The sequence below is a fragment of the Ictidomys tridecemlineatus genome, unplaced genomic scaffold (assembly GCF_052094955.1).
Source record: "Ictidomys tridecemlineatus isolate mIctTri1 unplaced genomic scaffold, mIctTri1.hap1 Scaffold_108, whole genome shotgun sequence".
In the NCBI taxonomy this organism is placed as follows: domain Eukaryota; kingdom Metazoa; phylum Chordata; class Mammalia; order Rodentia; family Sciuridae; genus Ictidomys; species Ictidomys tridecemlineatus.
Genome location: NW_027521026.1, coordinates 232,549 through 254,096, shown reverse-complemented (window position 1 = coordinate 254,096; position 21,548 = coordinate 232,549). Strand labels below are relative to the sequence as shown.

Here is a 21,548-nt window from a genome sequence, read left to right as displayed (position 1 = left end):
CATTAACAAAATAGCCTTATCATCTGAGAAGCCGATTCTAAGAAACCACGTCCTTATTGCCAATCTGGAGGTTTCCTAGCGACTTAAATGTTCTCTTCTTCCTTCCTGCTGCTCTCATTAGCACCTCCAAAAGAAAGAGAAGAGGACATAAGGCGCAAATTGATCAAATCACTAATTCCTAGAAGTATGGCTCTTTCAAGTAGAAGCTGGAATCACTCCCAGAAGAGCAGGGAGCACATCTCCCAGGACACCCTCATCCTCTGGAAGGACGTCACAGAGGAAACAAAGTGAGAGGACCAAGAGTTCTTCTCTCCAAATAAAACTGATCTAACTTGGAAGTGAGGAGCTGCCTTGGCATCTCCACACCTGGGGCCAACACAGGAGGCTCTGAGACAGAGGCCAGCATTTTCCAGTGTACAAAGGTCCATGGGGTGGATAATATATTCTGTGTAGTCGGGATACTGTTCCAAGGAAATGGGCTTCTGGAATGCATTTGTCTGTAAGAGAAAAGGTACACATGCACAGGCCAGGAAGACCATGCTCCAACCAACATGGGATCGAGAAGCTGAAGAGAACCTCTCTGAAACTGCCAGGAGGAGGCCATAGGCAGCTCCACTGGCCACCATCCCAGGCTGCCTGGATGTTGATAATCCTGGGCCCAGATGAACTGGTTGGGGTTTTGTTATTTGCTTTACTATCAACATACACCCAAGTAGCAGGTTCTGTCCCCTTCCAGTGAGGCTGAGAGTCCCAACACACCAGGGGTCACTTTAGAGCTAGGCCACACCTAAAGGAATTCATCACCACCTAAAGATGACACATCAGAAAAAGTCTTTTGGGTGCCAACAGATGTTTCTGATACGATGGGAAATTTAGACAGTGAGATTTTGTTCCTGTTTTCAGAGGTCAAATTGCCTTCAGTACAAGAAGTGTGCAAAAAGTCTTTACCTTCACCCATTTGCTTAAGCTCTAACTTGACTCAGCTCAAGATGGCTGGGTAGTATTTATTTAGCATTTTTTTTCTTTTTAAATCCAAAGATTTAATTAAATACCAAATTATACCCAAGCAAAGAATTGGGACAGATTTCCTTTTGCAATCACCTGTGTTCACTTCAATACAGAATGAAAGTTTGACCACTGTAAATTTAAAAAATGCTCCAGAGCAGGGGTATGGCTCATGGGAAAGGCACTTGCCTAGCGTGTGCCAGGCCCTGAGTTCCAGAATAGAGATTTCAACAAAATCGGTGACTTTACACCAAACAGGGTGAGAAAGTAAAAGCTTTTTTCTATGTGTCCTTTGGTTTAAAACTTGACAGAGTTGACAAATCTAAATACTCTGTCTTTTTGTAAATAGTCATCACGTTCAATCACTCCACAGTAAAAAAAAAAAAAAAAAGAAGAAAGAAAAAAGAAAAAAAGAAATTAAAAGATTTTTTCTTTTCTTGTGGTTCCAAGGATTGAACCCAGGGCCTCACACATACTAGGCAAGCTCCTTCCCTGGCCCAAGATTTTTTGTTTTTTAACTAAACTAAAGCTACTAGCACAGTTTTGCTTCCATCAATTGAGATTTAATTCAAGAGATAAATAGGTAACTAATTCAATATCTAATTGGCACATCTTAAATTTTTTCATCATAACAAATTTCAGAATATCTCAAAGCAAAACTTTTATTTGTTTAAAGAAACAAAACCATAGTGGTCACTAAATGCAGTGAGATACTCGGCTACTTGACTTAGAAAGCAAATCATAAAGGAGGGACCCATCCTTAAGCTTCTTTAGATTCATCTGGAGGGAGACAGAGTCATAATATGTCCATTGTGTCATCATATTATTTTTGACAGAAGACATTCCTCTGCCATTTTCCTGAAAACTATCATAATAATAACAGACACACCTAGGGTATGGCAGGCACTCCCAGCAGGGTGCCATGTGAAGGCACAGCCAAGCCTGGCAGCCTTGCTGTCATACAGTTTCCAAAAGTAGCAAAGGCTATTCAGCAGAACTCATTTCACAATTGACGGAACTAACCAGATTCTCACCCATTATGGAAATCCCCCTGGTTCCACACTAGACCTCAGTTATAAATAAACAGGGATGTCCTCCTCTCCCTGAAGCAGAATTCCATCCAGGCTGAGGGAAGGAGCACACAGCCCTCAGGGCCAAGGGACTGTGAAGTTCTACTTCTCAACCCATCCGGACTTTAAGGCCCCACTGACTACTGAACCTCATGCTATTTCCTGACCTTGGGGACATGGAGAGCTCACTACAGAGAACTCACTGAATGGCACCGTACCTGATGTTTACTTGACAGATTTAAAATGGGAACACACAAGACAAGTCCAAAGAGCCCGGAGAGGGATTTGAAAAGCAAAGCCAATGAGCAACTTGGAAAGCTGCTAACAGAACTAAACGGAGTCTTATCTTCATTTACGCTTACACCAGTGGACCAATCCTCTTACCCCTGGCTGTTTCATTTTTTTAATGGCAAACTTGAGCAGGTAGGAGAGCTGTTCAATGGTGAGCATTGTCGTGGCTTTGCTCTGGGTCTCAATGCACTCTGCTACTGTAATCTTCTATGAGTCAAAAATCATACACACACATCTGGTTAGAAAAAAGAAAATCACAGAGCTATGGGTTTTTCTCCTTCTACTTTTTATTTTCTTTTCTTTTTTTAACATACACATAAAAAGAGATTTCCATCTAAATGTTAATAGATGTTTCCCTTGGCAAGGACTCCAATCTACCAGACCAAAATATACTGATTCTGTGGGTAGACATTAGAAAGCAACCAGCCCACTGACTACCTTACAAGGAAGTGTCTCCAGCTCAGACAGATGACAGGATCTGGGGAAGGTTGGGGGAGATGGGAATCTGGAAAAGCATCCTTATCCCAACCTCGGTTCTCAAGAAGGGGATGTGAATGGGAAGGTCACCGATGCATTTGGGGGGGGGATCTCCTCCCAAGATGAACTTTCTTTTTTTTTTTTTTTTTTAAAGAGAGAGTGAGAGAGAGAGGGGGACAGAGAGAGAGAATTTTAACATTTATTTATTTTTTCTTAGTTCTCGGCGGACACAACATCTTTGTTGGTATGTGGTGCTGCTGAGGATCGAACCCGGGCTGCACGCAAGGTAGGCGAGCGCACTACCGCTTGAGCCACATCCCCAGCCCCCCAAGATGAACTTTCATCAGCTGCTTATCTCGAGCCTCTTGAGACCAGAGATATTGTGCAGGAACATGGCCCAGCACTGTCTGATGGCAAGAGACAGGGCTCCCTGCAGGAAGAACATGGGAGTGGGAGTAGACTAATAATTAATAGGACTCCATTGTTCATCAGCACTGATGTGAACTCACTTGGGATTCATGGGCACATTTCCAAAGGGCAGAATCTACCTGTCTGTCCACAAAGGCAAGAGATGTCATTTCACATGGGAAAGTCCCATCAAAGAGGAGACAGAAATCATGGAAAGTAGATTCTGCAATGGGACTGTGATATCATATCTTGGGGATTCAGAAGGCCCATGTCTCAGCAACAACAAAAATAGCATCCGCTCCTAAGTCATGCAATGTTCCTCAGCCATCTGTAAAAGGAGCGTGGATAATTTTTCTTGGATAATTTGGACTGTTTCCACTCTTCACTTCTTTGGGAACTCTCAGATGTGTCTGGTTGGTTGTTGAGGAGAAGGACCACCCAAGAGTCACTAGGAAGTTAGAAAGGCTGCATGATGCACGCATCTCATCTCTGGGCTACCAGAGCCTGAATAGCAAGTCTTGCCAGCAGCCTACCTTACCAGGCAACCCTGGAAGAAAATCAGGCTGTGGATCATGCACGCAGAAGTCCTGATTGTTTGAATTGCAGTTTGTTTGTGGGCTCCACCCAAGGAGAACACTCGGGTTACATGCCCAACTGTCCCTCACTCCCTCACCCCCTGCTCCTACTTCCCGACTGGCACTGCCTGGAAGTGCTATATGAAGCCCTTAGGAAGCCTTTGTTGCATAGGAACTGAGGAACGGAAGCTCACCCTGAGGCCAGGGTAAATCAGCTGGAGAATGAGGATAAAATCCTTTTGCTAGACAAAGAGATGCCAGAAGAATCTTCCTCTTAGAGGACCACTACTTGTTCTGCAATGGGATAAAACAAGTGGGAACAGTCGCTTAGGACCAAAGAACACTGGTGGAGGGTCCAGGTCTTGTTCTAGGTGTAGGAGAACAAGATCTGGCTCCAAACACAGGCGGGCATGGGTGGGCAACACCCAGCCCATCTCTGTCTCCGTGGAAGAGTGACCAAGGGAACCAGCAGCCACCTTCCAGCCATTTCAGAGGCAGAGTGCCATCCCAGGGTCTTCACCAGACCAACTCGATGCCTGATTGCTTTTCACCTATTTTCTATTTTCCTCCTTTCCCTGCACAGAAGTAGCTGCAGGGACACTATCTGTGTCTTGTTTTCTTTTTCCACAGAAAACATGTGGGCAGCCTCTCCAGGGCTCCCCAGACACATCTTCATGTGCAATCTGAGGCCAACGTGCCTTGGGATCCAAAAGACATTCTACACCAAATTACTTTCAGATGATTCTCTTGTTTTTAGCATTTGAAAGAGCCTCCTAGTCCATAGTTGCCAAGAACAGATGCTGCCAAAGAATGCTGCAAGTCCAGGGACTGGATAGCTTCAAGCAGCTCTTGGCTACCCACGAAGTCTACGCTACTTTCACTGTCCCCCTGCTCTGCCCAGGCTGCACCTTTGCCCAGAAGGTTCCCACAGAGGGAGGCAGGGCCCACCTCCATCAGCTACTTCTCAAATCTCAGGGGGGGGGCCTTTCAGGCCTGGACATTTAAAATGGAACACCCTGTGGCTCCTGAACTCCCTACTCCCCCTCTTCAATTTGCACCTTTCTTCAAACTCAATATTTCTAACTTTATTTTCACTTTTGTCCTTTTCTGTTAAAAGGAAAGTGATCTGTGCCTACTTTTCTGAGCACTATCCCATCTCTGTTAGAAATATTTGTTGTATGAAAGAAAGACTCAGATGGCACAGCCACCACCCATAACACAGGGCCCAAACTGGGCATCCCAGGTCGGCGGCACACCCAAGAGAAGCTGTGCAAGAGTGTTTCAGACCATGTGAACTGTTAGCGGTTCAAAAGTTATCATGTAAGATGTGCATTCCAGAAGAAGAAAGGTAGTAGCAGATGTCAAAATGATTCAAAGACTGAAGAAGAACCCAGACAATATTCCATGTGATCATTTCTCCAAGAGCTGCAGGACCACAGCCAGGGACAGATGCTGGACCAAAAGAGGGGTGGCCAGGACAGAAAGGGTGGGAGGCAAGAAATATCTTTTTTTCCCCTTATCTGGATTATTAGAAAGTTTGTAAGTCAAAGGAAGAGAAGAGAGGAAACAAAGCAGGTAATGTATTCATTCGTTGGGAACTAACCTCACATTCAGGACAAAACCAGTCCCCCTCTGGTTCCGATGTCAGTCTCAGACACTTAGCGTGATAAACCCAGGGACAGAGCTCACAGCAAAGGACTTGGCCTTCCCAGTGACAAACCCAGCAATAGAAATCAATCCGTCCATTCTGTGGTATAACATCAACAGGGTCTGTGGTGAGTGGCTGCTTCATACAGTAAAACGGACCATGTCTTAGTTATGACTGAAATGTAGGCAAGAAAGACAGATTTGGTTTCAAAACAAATGTGCATTCTCAAGAGGAATTTGAACAAGTACATCAATAACAACACAAGAAAATCACAGCATTTCACATCTGCTAAACAGTCGAGCTAGCTGCACTTCCTCTACTGTCCACAACATTAGCAGGTCATTGGATAATTATGAGGGTCTTTCTCCCTCCCATTTTAAAAGGCCACAGATTGAACACTAGTGTCTCAGAGTCACCATGCGGCCCTGGCATATGTAGGTACAAATTTTAACTACCACTAAACAGCCGCATGACCTTGGACGGGTCTCCCCACCTCTGGGCCTCAGTTTTCTCATCTGTAAAATGAAGGTGAGATACCTAACATCACGGGATTATTGGGCTGTGTTCAAATGAGAGGATAGAATGTATGGAATTAACACAGTGCTACCATCACCAATGTCATCCCCACGGTTAAGAGCACAACGTACACAAGTTCTTGGTAGTGGGGAGGGAACCCAGGGAACCCACCTATATGGCAGGCAATAGCTCTACCACTGAGCTACGTCCCCAGCCCAATATAAAGTATTTTAAAGGTCTTCTTAAATTCCCACCCTGGGGCCAAGTGTTCTCCACCAGGAGGATCCCAAGTTCAAAGCCAGCCTCAGCAACTTAGCGAGGCCCTAAGAAACTCATGGAGACCCTGTCTCTAAAGAAAATATTAAAAATGGCTAGGGATGGTGTGGCTCAGTTCAACATCCCTGGATTCAATCCCCAATACCAAAAATATAATAATATTTTTTTTCCTTTAAATTCCCCCTGGGGATACAGCTCAGTAGAAGAGCTGTATCCCCAGGGGTAGTAGTTCAGCCTTCAGGAGGCCCTGGGTCTGATAAGTACCACCATAGAAGAAAAAAAACAGAAAAACAGAAAGCTTCCCTCTAAAAGTCCTGAACTCCCAATATATGAAAAACAGAAAAAAAGTGCCTGCACTTAAACTTGGCTCAGCTCTTGATAATAACAGGTCTCCATCAAAAATGGAAATGCATGGTTTGCTTTTCTTACAAGGCCAGAATGGCTTTCTTTCAGAACACTGGAACACAGAAAAAAACCAAGGGGGTGGGGGGAGAAATGGACATAAGTCAAAAGTCAGAAAACTGTTAATCCCACCCCCCCACACACCAGAGATGAAAGGGATGAGCAGAGCTGACTGCTTGTGACCCTATAGGGAGGGATGTGGAGTACGCTGAAGGCTGACATTAGCTCAGCCTGACACTAGCTCAGCTCAGTGTCTGCAGGGAAGATTCTACTCAGCCTGGGGTTGCTGGATTCTGCTAAGTGCTTTAGTCTAAATCTTTGTGTCTCCCTCAAAAGTCCCAAGTTGGTATCTTCCAGAAGGCAGGGCCTCTGAGCACTGATGAATGGGCCTTATCCAGGAGAATACCAGAGGCCCTCACCCTCTACCACAGGACACCCTCTATCACACCTCTATCACAGAACACAACTGTGATGGCACTTGATCTCGACTTCCAGCCTCCAGAAATTCCTGCTGTTGGTAGGTCACCCAGCCCATGGTGCTTTGTCATAGCCAATCAAACAGCTAAGACAATTAGTGTTTATAAGAACCCAGAAATGCAAGCTTTTATTTGAAATCTCATGATCCTCAGAGGTTGGTGACTGACAGAAATCATGACATATTGGTCAAAACAACATATGGGGAAGGGGAGGGAAAGGAAAGGTAGGTATCCAGGGGCTGAGGCTGGGGCTCAGCGGTAGAGCTCTCATCTAGCATGTGCGAGGCCCTGGGACCACATAAAAATAAGTAAATGAAATAATGGTATTGTGTCCAAGTACTTCTAAAAAAAATTTTTTTTAAAGTAGGTATCCAGTATCATTTCTTATAAATTCCCTATGAGGAAAACAGAGATTGCACATGAAGAATATTGGCCCTACTCTGCCAGCATTTAAAAAAAAATGCTGTTCGGAATGACAGGGTCAAAGGTCAGGGACATCTTCCAGTTTCAATGAAGGTCACTCCATCTTTGCTAACAAAAGTCTCTGGGCCTTTGTGCCTTGGAGTTTTGGATCAGAAATGAAAACGTGCAATGGACCGTAGGATGTTTTAGTCCAAAACCCTATTTTAGGACATAAACTGAAGCTCAAAGAGAAAGCCACTGATGTGGCCACCTGGTGATTCCCCCAGCTGCCATGAACTGGAAAGATCCCGTGTCTAAGAGGAGCACCTCCCCTATCTGTGGATACTGGAGAGGACAGGAAGTGTGCTCAGGCCCTGTGTCCCCCGACCTGGCCCTGCTGTGTCCATGGCCGAGTGCCTTCTGCATCCACAAGTTCCCACCCTGTGGCAACATAGCCCTGAACACTCACTCAGGCTGTTCTGTCTGTAGAGCCAGGATCTGAGTCTGCTGGTCCAAAGCAGGGGACACCAACTTACAGACACATCAGTTGGTCATGAGGTTTCTGTGCCACAGAAATGGTCTTCACACAGGGTAAGAAGGCAAAGCAGCAAATACCCGAGTGGATTAGCTTCCAGAGGAAAGAACTGTGAGCAAATCCTTAGAAAACAGTAGGGACTCCCACAGTGAGTGTACATGAGTGTGCATGGGTGTGCATGGGCAGAGGGAGGAGACAGGAAAGGACAGCTTCTGGCCAGGAAGGACATCTGCTCTCAGGACTCCCTGGGAACTGGAAAGGGAGTGTTGGCTCAGGAAGCCAAACTGGTGGTTTAATTAAGGGCTGAGGGTTATCTGACCACCATTTTCTTTCTGATAGCTCTGAGGTGGCTCCAGGGCAACTGTAGCGGGTCCTCACCAGCTTCTGGGACAGAAGGAGCAATTCAATCTCTGTGTTTTCAACTGTAAAATGGTGATGCACATGGCCCTTCCTGGCACAAACATTCAGACTGACATAAATGTTTGCAATGGCAGGTGACATGGGGCAAATGCTGCTTTGGTATCATCATGAACGCTTTTTATTTCCCCAAGTAGTTTTTCCAAGTGCCCCTGAAAACACACGTGGGACTCCCCAGTTGCTCCTCCTTCAATAGGATCCCTAACTGACAAGGCAGCTACCAGCCACAGGCAGCCACATCACTTTAAACAGAATGAAAAAACCAAGTTGCTCCCTGACACTGGTCGATTTCGAGGGCTCATGAGCCACATGTGAATGGGTTGACACCAGACGTCAGGGTCTAGGGTACATGTCAAATCATTCTCTGGCGATGGAGCCCAGCTGCACTTTTTGTTTCTGCTCTTGCCCTGTCCTTTAGTCCCGTGAGTTTCCATGACAGCCCTGGGGCCTGAGCAGCAGTGCCAGGATACCCAATTCCATGAAAGAGGAAACCAGACCCATGGAGGTCCACGTGCCCATAGTCACAGAGCCAAGGGCAGAGTTGGCAGTTCACTCTACAATTTTGAGAATGAAAATAGATTTGCGCTGGACACATGCCTCTCCCAGGCCCGGGCACTTAACGTGGCTAGGGCTCTTCCCCTGAAGGCAGCAATATCGTCTAATTCAACCTTCCATCCCCAGGGCCCACTCCAGTGCCTGATAATGCACAGAACAGATGAGCTGGTCACCAGGAACTGCTGCTCAAGAACCACTCAAGGCCCCTTGACCGCACAGTCCACAAAGGGGTGGACACTTCTGCCAGTGAGCCCACAGTGCTCTCACGTTCCCTATTTGGAATGTCTAAGCTGCACCAGAGAATTTTAAAGCCAGAAGGTTCCCTAGATGAGACCCAGGATGGTGAAAAGGTTTTCCCAAGCCTCTGACAATCCTGTCAGCCAAGGAGATGGGGAGCCTGTGCTCAGGGGAAGGAGAGGTGACCCTTGAGCCATGCCTCTATGAGGGGCCATACCCTTCATTTTACAGATGAGAAAACGAGACCACCAGGGAGCTGTGTCGCCCAGCACTGGTCAGCAGGGGAAATCCTCAGGCCACCCGGGAAAACAGTCCTAAGAGTATGGAAACATGAAGCCAAGGAGAAGCCCCAGCCCCTCAAGAGCTATATCCTCATCTCCTCTGAATCACTGCTCTGTCTCCAAACAGATCTGAGAACCCGCTAGAAACCTCACACAGGCCCCTCTGAGCTGCTCTTTCTACACATGCAAATGACAGGCAGCACCAGAGCAGCCTGCTAAACAGATGCTAACCCAGCTCTGAGGAAAAGAGCACTGTTGCCCACTGGCAGCCTGCTGCACGGCCTTACCTGCTCCTTGCTGTTGCTCAGTAAGCCAGGCTTCTTTTTCTTTTTAATTGGGCTTGTTGAGGTGTCCTGCAGCAAGTGGCCATTAGAAGAATGTGGGGGGCTGGGGGAACTTTCTTTTCTGGGCTGTTCTGTCTGCAGAGTCAGGATCTGAAAGAGACACATAAGACCACACATTCTTAAGCACCAGGGTAGCAAGGATCCCATAGGAGGGTGAGTGTGATGTGGTACATTTTTCCCCAAACTAAAGGTCATTTGAAAGTATACTCCTCCTCCTAGAATATACTTGCCGCCCTTTTTATTGTCCAAGGTCAAGGATGTGCATGACTATTTTTTTTGGGGGGGTACTATGGATTTAACCCAGGAGCACTCTGCCATTGAGTTACATCCCCAACCCTTTTTAAAAATTTTATCTTGAGACAGGGTCTTCCCAGGCTGACCTTGACCTTGTGATCCTCCTGCCTCAGCCTCCCAATGAGCTGGGATTACAGGCATGAACCACCACACTCCACTCCTACGTGATATTTTTATGAAATCTTGGTTGGTTGCCAAAACAAAAAAGTTCAGGGCCCACAGGCCGTGATGACATGAGATAAATTTGAGCAACAATCCCACGTTGGGGTGAGAATGAGTCTCCACCTTGCACACTCATCACTGTTCCCAACTGTGTCCCTGTTGACAAGGCTGCAACCAAGCTCCTAGGAGGCGTCACATAGGCGCCTGCTGCTGTTCACATGCCCAAGAACTTCTTTTCCACACCCACAAAAATGGCCAATCAGGAAACGATGAAAGGCAGGTCACCAAGGCCACACACCAGGGCAACGACAGCACCTTTCTCTGTGCAGAAAAGGATAGCTGCTGTGTATGCTCACAGATGACAAAACAGAACGGGTAAAAAGAATGACATTGCCCATTGGAAAGTTCTCCCAGCTTTCAGCAGTGGGCACTCTGAGACCTTCCTCCCAAGAAATCAATACAAATTACGTTCTTATTGATTCTCGCCTGAAAAGTACCAGCCCCCATCTTACCAGACGCCCCTCATTTCTAGCCTCCCTCCCAGTCAGAATTTCAGTGTATCCTTCTACCACCATCCATTCAGTCTTCACCTGCAAGGACCAGAGTCCATCCCGTGCCCCAAGGTGGCCTCCTGGGTTATGGACAATAGTGGCACAGTTTGGCACAGCTGGCATCCTGAAGAGCAGAAGCTACAGACACAGGAGAGTGGAGAGTGCATCCTGCACACCAGGGCTGGGGCAAGATGTAAGATATGGGAAGATGACAATCCCCAAAGATGTTCCTCCTGCAGCTGAGCACGGGGCAAATCTCAGCACGCAAATCACCCTGCACCACATCTCCTGCCTTCAGGGTCCAACACCACTATATGCAAGGCCTCCAAGTGTCTCCCTTTGGTTTGGGAAGGCAGGCAACCTCTAGCAAGTGCACAAGGCCTGACAATGAGTGGACACTCCTGCCTCACCACCAGGCTTCCAGAAAGTTCAGAACCAATGATCAGCAGAGGAAATTCAATACTAACCACAGGTGTCCTGAGGATGAAGAGCCCAGGGTCTGGGGAAGCATCCCACAGACACCAATTGGAGGCCCAGAAAGCCCAAAGGGTTGCCCCCAAGGCACAGGAGCTAGTTAGTGAGAAAGCTAAAAGACAGAACCTGGGGCAGGCTCTGGGAATAGGGACCATCCCCAGGGAAAACGGCTTTCCCAGAAAGGTCCGCTCCACTGTCTGACGGGAAAACTCACTTTATCCACACTGCCTGGCTCCACAGACCCCTCCTGGAGCAGAGCAGGAACAAGAGAATACCACTCAGCCACTGTGTGTTGTGCCCAGACCTGGACAACTTATGTGTCCACGAAGAGCCAGTCCTCAGACACAATGGAATGCTCCAGCCCTTTGAAAAAACAGGCAGCCAGGTGCCGTGACCCACACCTGTCATCCCCAGTGACTCAGGAGGCTGAGGCAGGAGGATGGCAAGTTCGAGACCAGCTTCCACAACTTAGTGAGACCCTGTCTCCAAGTAAAAATTTTAAAAGGCCGGGGATGTTCGAGACCCTAGCATGTTCCCTAGCACTGCAAAACAGAAAGGATTCAAAGGGCACCTCCCCATGAACTGAGATTGCCAAGCTTCGGTGCCACATTGTAAAAGCAACAGGTATCCAGCACATTAAGGGACCCATAAGGATGTGATTATACATCGGTGCTTGTGCATCCTCAGAAGACTCCCATATGAACACAAAAGTACAGCAGGACTCTAAATGGGGACAGGTGGCCGCCTTGGAAGAAGATGTGTAGGGAGCGGAGAGAGATTATTTTTCACTGTACACCTCTGTGTATTGTATTCACTATGTGCCTGAATGACTTTATCAAAATAAGGGAAATTAAAAGTATTTACAAAGTTCAGTTACACATTTAAAAGAAAGAAAGAAAGTCCCTGATGAATGAAGAAGGAGGCCCAATTCAGGATAAAAACATCCCAGGTGGATAAATTTGGGACTGGATTGAGAACCACAGAAGGCACTTGGGATTTGCGCTATGTGACTCTAGTACACCCCCAAATTCTGCTCAAGTGTCAGAGTATAAATGTTTAAGGAAGGTGTTTTGAGCCAGGAGTGGTGGCGCACACCTGTTATCCCATTGACTCAGGAGGCTGAGGCAGGAGGATCACAAGTTCAAAGTTAGCCTCCAAACTTTGCAAGATCTTGTCTCAAAAAATATAAAGGAGCCAGGCCCGGTTGCACACGCATATAATCCTAGCGGCTCAGGAGGCTGAGACAGGAGAATCGAGAGCTCAAAGCCAGCCTCAACAATGGTGAGGTGAGGCACTAAGAAACTCAGTGAAAACCTGTCTCTAAATAAAACAGGGATGAGCATGTGGCTCAGTGGTCAAGTGCCCCCCAAGTTCAATCCCCAGAACCAAAATAAATAAATAAATAAATAAAATTAAAAGGGCTGGGGTACAGCTCAGTGGCAAAGCACCCCTGGGTTCCATCCCAGCCACACAAAACACATACATAGAGAGCAATAAGGCAAAGGCTTTGCTTGGTGTGTTTTCAAGTGCATTGTGAGAGAAGAAAAGCTCACCAGTGGGAGAGGGAGTGAAGGTTTTCAATGTTTCTCAAGAGGATTTTGGAAGGGAAGGCTCATCCTCACTGCAAGGACCACCTCAGCACTCTGCCACTCATTTCCGTCAGTCCCCAGACACACAGGGTCTGGTGATCAGACTAGCTCAGCCAGTGCTCAGATGGCTGCTGGGGCCGGAGCAGTGCCAGCTCCCCCTGGCACCCTGTTATCTCTGTGACTGAGGTCCCCTGGGGTGATGGCAACCAGCAGAAGTAGCAGCAGAATCACCTGAGAATACACTAGAAATGACAATTTTGGGGCCCTGCTCTGGATCTACAGGATTAGAAACACTGGGGCAGGGCCCAGCCATTCTCTTCAATGGCCTTCCAGGAGATGCTCTGGGTGGTGTGGGGGGGGGTACTGTGAGGTCTCGGGCCTGGGGAGGCATCTCCTCCACCTCCCATCACCCTGCGGGGGCTGGTATGGGGCTCCACAAACAGAGCCAGGCAAGGTGACCAGGCCGGAAAATGAGGCTACATAAAAAAGAACCCTAGGAAGTGTTTTTCCCTTTCAGGGCCTCAGTGCCTGGTCTGCAAAGTGGGAAAGGAAGAAAGAAAGGGACCCAAGTAGAAGCTCTTCCCTGGAGTACACCACCAACACAAGGCACGTCCTGCACACAGACACTACTCCCTGGTCCGAGCTGCCACAGCCTACTCAGGCTTCTCAGAGGTGTCCTAGAGATCAAGACCACAGGGCCAGAAGATCTCAAAGTCCTTCTGGGACTTCAAAATCCTTTAATTCCATGGGAAAGATTCAGAAAAACACTAGAAATCAATATTCCCATCAACCATTTAGAGCGCCCAACGCAAGTTTGCCCAAGTCCACCAGGATACCAAGAGGAAACTGGGGTCCTGAACTGTGGAAGGACAGGTCTGGCCCAGGGTCACCACACTGAAGAGTATTCCAAACTTTCCAGTCTCAGCAAAACATATAAACCCCAATTGTGGGCTGGGGTTGTAGCTCAAGTGTTAGAGTGCTTGCCTAGTTTATGCAAGGCCCTGGGTTCAATCCCCAGCACCATATAAAACTAAACCAACAAAATAAAGGTATTGTATTCAGGGACAACTAAAGATATTTTTTTAAACATAAATAAATGATTTTAAAAAATTGTCTGTGTTTACAAAGGCCCCGATTCCCCCCAGAGTTAATGAGAGTTGAGTGGCTATATCTAAGGGGCAGAAATTTAATAGCCTCCAATCAGCAGACACATAAGAGCAGGGCCTTCTGTGAAGCCTTTGAGGTAGAAACCTCAGGAAACATCCGCTGGACCCCACACCCTTCAGAGGTTGGAGATGGCGGTCAGCTCTGACGCAAGCCCTTAGCTGAGACCAGGCCTCTGCTGGTGACAAGATGGTGGTAGAAATCTGGCTGTTGTCATAGTAATGAAGCCGCCACGGGGAGCTTTTCCAAAAGGCTGAGTAAATTTCTTTTTTCTCCTTTAATGATTTAATTCTGACGAGGCCATATTGCTAAGCACATTTCATCCACGAACTTGAAAGGATGACAAACCGTCACTTGGACTGTGGCATGGGGAAGGGTTCACCTTTGATCTGAAGGGTTTCTTGGTTCTCTTTCGGTCTGGGTTTTTCTGGCCACCTCTCTGGGTTAGGGAGACTGGTGACTCTATGGGGCTGGCCCACCAGCAACCCTGGGCCCCCACCCGCCCTCCGTGTAGGTCTGGCCTGTGAGGGATCATCTGGGTGAACTGGGCCAGGTAGGGGTAGGGTAATGATTCTGGGATACACATTCAAACTGATTGGTTCGGGCCCTCTATGCCTATGTGACAAGCTGCACAGGGCCCTAGGCTATTAATCAACTAAATGGCTAGTAGGGCATTGTCTTAACTGCCTAAGGAATTTCAGGTTCTGGGTATAGCAGAGGAACTTAACAATACCAGGTTCTTCACTTTTTAACTCAGGCTTTGCAACTTAGAAACTTTACCCTTTCACTTTGTCACATGCAATAAGCACAAGGCACCATTTAAAATGCTTCCCTGTGGTTCCCTCCAGGTCATTTGTCCAAGACAGCACAGCTGCTGAGTGACAGGCTAGGAATTGAACCCAGGCAGTTGTGCTGGCTCTGAGGCCCATGCTGCCAACCCTGGCACCAAAGGACCTTGCCCCAGCAGGGCCTCATCCTTGGCTCCAAGCATGAGGACTTCCTAAGTTAGGGCCCAGGGTTGAACACATGGCTCTTATTTTGCTTTTGTTTTTGTTTTTTCCCCAACAGCTGTGGGGACAGGGAAGGTCCCACAAGGTGTTGCGGGAACTGGGCAAAGGTGGCACAACATTCTCTCCAATGACAGTCGCCCAGGAGCACATTCACCTTCAAATCTTCCAACGGTGGCATCAGAACCTGCCTGGTGTTACAAAAGAGGCTGGGGGCTCCAGGGTCACCTCCCCTCCCTTTCCTGTCTCCACCAAGGCCTCCCGGACAGACCACACCAGGCACCTCATCCCCACCCATGCCCAGGGCCTGACTCAGCACTGGATGCTCTCCTGGGTCTCAGAAATGACACATATTACAGGGAATCGTTGCCTCCCTCCAGGGGAAGGGCTGAAGCTCCAAGTCCCAGGCCTCCTGTTTCTGTGGGTGTTAACATCTGCACAAGCCTGCTGAGGCCTGCATGCAAGATAACTGGGAAAAGCATGTCCACCATTGCATGTCCACCACTGCAGCAGGGTACCCTGGGCAAACTGGAACAACTAGTCATCCTACAGAGTAGAGGCACCAGGTCATAGATGACAAAGACAGGCGGTCAGGAAACTGCTCTCTGGCAATAACAGCCTCCAGAACATAGTTCTGCTCTCCCCAGCAGTGTGATTGTGAGGAAGCGATTCAGCCTCTCTAGGCTGTTCTGTAAGACAGAGATAAGGGGCAGAGTCACCAAAGAAGGAGATGAGTTGATTTTGCTCAGCTTTCAGGAGAAGACTGGGCACAAAGTGAGCTCAATTAAGGAAATATCTCAATCATTGCTCCTTCTCTTCCTCCTCTTCCTCCTCCTCCCCACCACCACCCTGCCCCCAAAGCAGAGCATGCCTTCTCCAAAACACATGTTAAATCAAACAGTTTAAAGTTATCAAAGACACCAGTCTATGTGGAATGTGGAATGAGCCAGGATGGATTTCTGCATTTCAATCAGACCATAAAAATGCAGAATTTCTGGGTAACAGAAGCAGAATAGGTCAGAGAAGGCCGCACCAAGGCTCAGACAGCTCTCAGTGACCACGGCCCTTGCACAGGCCCTCGCACAGCCTGCCTCAAACGGGACCACCCGCACCTGTCCTTCCAGAAGCAGCGAGTTGGAGCATGGCTGCCCTCCTGGGACATGGAGCAGGGACCCAACCAGCCTCCCACTTCAGGAACCTTGGGGCCTCCACGAGGAGCAACTACTAATAAAAAAAAAAAAGGCCCAGAATTTCCTCCTGGCAGAGAGCAGGAATCAGGGCAAAGGATGGGGGCAGGGAGTGAAACTGTCCTTAGAGAAAAGAATGTTGAGCCTCCAGAAGCATATGAGTCCCCACAGACCTGGGGCAGACTCAGCCTCAGAGCCACAGGAACCCATGGGGAACATGGTGCCCACCCCCCTGGGCCTGCCAGGTCAGAGGACAGCAGCCTCCTCCATGGCCCTCGTGGATCCTCCAGGACGCCCTCGGTGACAGGAGCTTCCCACCCAGAACCGGGAGATGGGGTGAAAGGGAAAACAAGGCAGTGGGATAAGAGGGTCACTTCCCCAGCAACTTGGGCACCGCGACCTAAAGTGAGCACAGGAATCAGGGAGGGCACGCTTACCCACCATGGAGGAAGCCTGGTTTCTCTGAGGGCCTGGCCTGTCCTTTTCCAAAGACACAGAGTCTTACTTTGCAGATATTCCTGCTTCCAGCTCCTCGGCAGCCTCTCCCAGGGGGAGGAGGAAGAAGCAGAGGACAGGCTAAGAGTCACCAGTTACCAGGCCAGCCCTGGTCCTGGACATATTAGGTCACCTGATGGGGCAAGGACACCACCACCTCTCTGCAACCAGGCCATCTGGGGCAGAGGCTTGCCTTCATGTCCCTGAGCCTTCACCTCTGATTTATCACTCTCGACAGCAGCACAGCCAAGTTGCAAGTCCTCAGTGCACTGCACCAAAGAGCCATTTATTCAGGTGAAGGTGAATAAACACAAGGAGTCTGAGTTGTTCTGCAGGCCAGGAGTGAGGAGGGGAAGGGCACAGCGGGCAGTGCCTTGTATTTTCAATGTGCTTTCAGTTGTCTTAATAATTGCTTCAAATTGCCTTTGAGTTCTGATGCGCTTCCTGGAAGGGAGAAGCCCATCCTGGTGCGGGAGGAATGACCCTGCCCCTGCACAGCCTCCCCCACTCCACACTCCACAGGGCAAAATGGGATCAAAGGGCAGTATGAATGCAAGAGTTGGACCTGCTTCTGCCCAGGGATGGGGACTGGTTTACAAATGGCTTCTGTATTCAGCTCAGCAGCCTGAGCAACCTCACTTCTCCTTGGAGCTGGATCGAGGCCCCGGGGGAGGAAGAGGCAAGAGCACAGGCCAGGCATCTCCTGCTGGAGAACCAACTTGGTGCAATTTATCAAGAGACAGAGCCCAACTTGCTTCAGGAAAGGACTGACCCCCCCACCCTCAGAGGCCAGGCCTCGAGGCCACTCCAACATGGCACAGAGGGCGGCCAGCCACCTCAGGCAGACCACACAGGCAATGAGGAGGAACCGTTTGCCTCAGGCCATCCCAAGGCTGTGGCTCTGCTGGCAGAGACCCATCTGCCTGATTCACGTGGCTGCAGGACTCCGTGCCCACCCCCACTGTGCAGCCGGGCTTCTGGGAAGCTCAGGTGCCCCACGCTTTCAAACGGGGCAGTGCAAGCCATGGCGGCTCAAGGGCCTGTTCAGACACAAAAAGGCAATTCTGTGGCGGCTGCAGCTGAAGCCCAGAAGTGGTTCTGTGAGAAGAAAAGGGAAGAAAGGCTCCTCAGAAAGGAGGTGATGAAGGCCGAGGAGCCGCTGGGAACTGGGCAGCATTCCGCAGGCCTCTGGAAAGTCCCCTTAATGAAGACAAGAGCATGCTGACCAGGAAGAAGGGACAGCACTCCACAGCGAACTCAGGGAACCCATCTGGGGAAGGGAAGATTTCAGATGCAGAACATGGCCTACATTTCATGGAGCCGAGGGAGGGAGGGAGGGAGGGAGGGAGGGAGGGAGGGAGGGAGGCTTCCCATCCCTGGGACACCAGTGGGGCGATGTTGAGATGCCCTTCCTACCTCCTACAGGCAAGGCGCGCTCAGAGCAGGCACCAGGGCAGCCACTGCAGTGTGGCCATGGGAGCCCAAGACAGGATGCACAGCAGTGCCCACCCACGGGGAATGTGACGCAGACAGAGCATCACGGGTCAGCCACATGGTGGGATGCAGAGACACATCTGTGTGCTATCAGGGCATAAAGCCCTCAGAAACCAGGCAGCCACAAGACCTAGGTGCAGGAGGGGTCAGGCACGCACTGGGTTTGCCAAAACCTAGGACACTCAGTAAGTGCTGGGCCCCTGAATGCTCCGACACTTTAAGTGGTGAATGGGGACAACAGATTGATGGAACACTCAGGACATGCCAGGTGCTCCTACCCTGTATCCCCAGGATCCAGTATACAGCAGGAGCTCAGGGCAGTTCTCCCCCAACCACACATCCATCTAGGGCCACCTTTAAGGGACTCAGATGTTAAAACAGTGTGGAACAGAGGTCATCAACTGGTTCCCCCCAGCAGAAACATCTGAAGATAATTTTGGTAATTGCCAAACCCTTCAGAAACCCCATTTTATTGATACGGTAGACAAAGAGAGGGGCTGCTACTGGCCTGTGGTGGACAGAGACCAGGGACTCTGCCAAACACCTCACAGGACGGCCCCAGGATAGACTGATCAGGTCCATAATGTCCACTGTGCTGAGAAGCTCTGTATCAAGGACCTTCCAGTGAGCCTGCAGGAGGCATAACCCTGAGTAAACATGCCACCTGCTGCTGCAAATGGCCTGGGCTGAGGACACCCAGCGTTTCACCTGCATTTCAAAGGGAAGAAAACAATGGCAACAGTCACTCACAGATAGTCACTGAGCAACTTCCAGATATCCAGGCCACCAGCATCAGGGGAGGGCCTGCCCTCCAGGGAGGACAGCCAGAAACAAACAGCTGCCTCCTGCTGAACACTTACTGGGGGGGGTGGATTTTCTAAATAAGAATCAACTTATTTCCAGCTCACCACAATTTTGCAAGACAGTAGGTTTTCAGAAACCCCACTTTATTGATACAGTAACTGAGGCCCAGAGGAAAAGAGCCCCATGGTAACATGGCTAGTAAATTGAAAATGACTGACTGCATTCTAGACAAAAAAAAAAGAAAGAAATTTAAAAAGAAACATCAGGAATGTGTGATTATGTATGGGAGGAAGGTATAGCAAGGGAAGTACTTCTCTATTTTCTTTTTGTACAGGGCTCATACAATAAGTTACTGCTTATTGAGAAGCTACTTTAAGAATCCTCCACCTCCCAGGGTGCAGGGAGTGTGGGGTCTCAGGCCTGATCCCAGGAAATCAGGAGGCTCAGGCAGGAGGACTGCAAGTTGGAGGCCAGCCCGGGCAACTTAGCAAGACCCTGTCTCAAAATAAGAACAGGGATAGAGGGCTTGCCTGAAACATGCAAGACCCTGGATTTGATCCCCAGTGCTGGGAAGGAAGGCAGAGAGTGAGGGAGGCAGGTTAGGATGACAGGTCGGGTGCCTGGCACCTAAAAGGTGCTCAGCAAAGGGTGCTCCTGCCTCTCCATCACTTCTGCCCGTTCATTCTAACCTTCTTGGCTGCCATTTTCCAATCCCATTACTATCCAACCACCGGCTGGTCTGCTTGCCTCAACAAGACCAGGAAGGGTGAATCCTGCTCCAGTCCTCCTCTGAGAGCCTCTTATCAAGACCTACAGCACTGCCAGTGTGCAGCCCTGTACCCCTCTGTTCTTCATTCACTCAACTCCAAGCTCAGTGGCCCCCTTTCTGCTGCTCAAACAAGCCATTTGCACATGGAGGCACCTTTATCTAGAATGTTCTTTGCAATCTTTTCCATACTGGCCAACTTCGGCTTTGGGCTCAAATATCAGCTCCCCAGAGAAGTCTTCCCTGACCACCCTGGACTCAGCCTCCTCATTGCAGTATCCAGAAGTTGTGGCGTATTCCCTGGGTCGCCGTCCCTCACTGAGGACTATTGAGTTATTTTCTGCCAGGCGCTCGGGAGGCCGAGGCAGGAGGATTATAAATTCAAAGCCAGTCTTAGCAATTTAGTGAGGCCCAGAGCAACTCAGTGAGACCCCGTCTCTAAGTAAAATACCACAAAGGGCTGGGGATTGGGCTCAGTGGTTCAACACCCACAGGTCCAATCTCTGGGACCAAAAATAAAATAAATAAGTAAAATAAGTGATTCTCCTCCTTTGCCAGTTCACTGGCTGACTGTCTCCTCCTGACTGTGACTTCCATCTCAGCATGTCTGTCCTTTGCTGCAGTCCACAGCTGGGCACACAACCTGGCCAGGTGCCCCCAAACACATCTGGATGATGAGGTTAGGACCAGAGGGGCACCAGCCACCTGGACACTCTAGGTTGTCTTCCCCAGCATTCAGGAATGTCTTCAGCAAATCCAGTAGAGCAGGAATGTGGAGTCAATAGCCCAAAGGGGACCTGAAAACAGGAAATTCCCCTCTCCACAGGCTCAGGGCCATTCGGGCCCATTTCCCCCTAAAAGAAAGGGATTAAGGGAGGATTTATACCCTGAATGTGTCAGGGCTGTGCTCAGACACACCACTGGAAGACCAAAGTGGGGGACTTGGGAGGCTTCCTGGTCCCCACTTCCCACTCATCCCACTCTTGGGGAGAGCTATTGTTCTGGAGAATCAGGGGCAGTAAAAAAGAGAAGTGACTTTCCCTGGGGAAAACAAACTCCCTGCCAGGAGACCCCAGGCACTGGAGGCCCCAGCCTCTTTATCCTTTGTCTTAGGGGCCTTTTAAGCTTGAACCTCTCTGTGGGGACACCTCCCCAGGTCCTCAGCCACTGGGATTCTCAGTTCTGCACCTGCATGGTGATGCCTCCTATAGCCAGGACAAGGCCAAAGCTGCCTTTCAAGCCTGTCACCCCATCTCAGCCCCGCGAGGAGTCAACCTTCCTGCCTCTGCTCAGCCTCCTCAGCCTTCGCTGGGCCTCCTCAGCCTGGCGAAGCATCTGTGGCCCCAGACTTGGTCCAGATTTCACAGATGCCCACCTACCCTACCACACAGTCCCTTGCTCTTCATAGCCTACTGTTTTTGGCCCCACAAAAATAGCCACTGGTTTGAAAGATGGTCCCCAAAAACTAAAGTGCCACAAAGGGAATTAGGCTCACTGGGGAGGAGGAGGTGACAAACCAGGTCAGCCTGGTAAGGAAGGAGAGCCCTACTAGGGTAACAAGGGAACCAGTGATCCAGGATGGCTACCACTGGCACTCAGGCCAGGGCAACCCCAGCAAGGCCTGGGCCAGAGGTGGCCAACAGAAT

The 21,548-nt window shown here is 49.2% G+C and overlaps 1 long non-coding RNA gene across 4 annotated transcripts in view; it reads right to left on the bottom strand.

Annotated features, from left to right (window-relative positions):
- LOC144372465 (uncharacterized) overlaps positions 1-16,998 on the bottom strand; it is a 100,998-nt gene extending 84,000 nt beyond the window's left edge. Inside the window, exons 1-4 of one of the 4 annotated variants that reach the window (XR_013432466.1) lie at positions 16,785-16,994; positions 9,859-10,005; positions 5,430-5,648; positions 2,441-2,573 (exon numbers count right to left, since the gene is read on the bottom strand). This is a non-coding gene — a long non-coding RNA (uncharacterized LOC144372465). Of the gene's footprint in view, positions 1-2,440; positions 2,574-5,429; positions 5,649-9,858; positions 10,006-16,784 lie in introns of those variants that run through there. The other 3 variants (XR_013432468.1, XR_013432467.1, XR_013432465.1) reach the window with 3 other exon arrangements.
- Between the last annotated feature and the right edge of the window lie 4,550 nt (positions 16,999-21,548).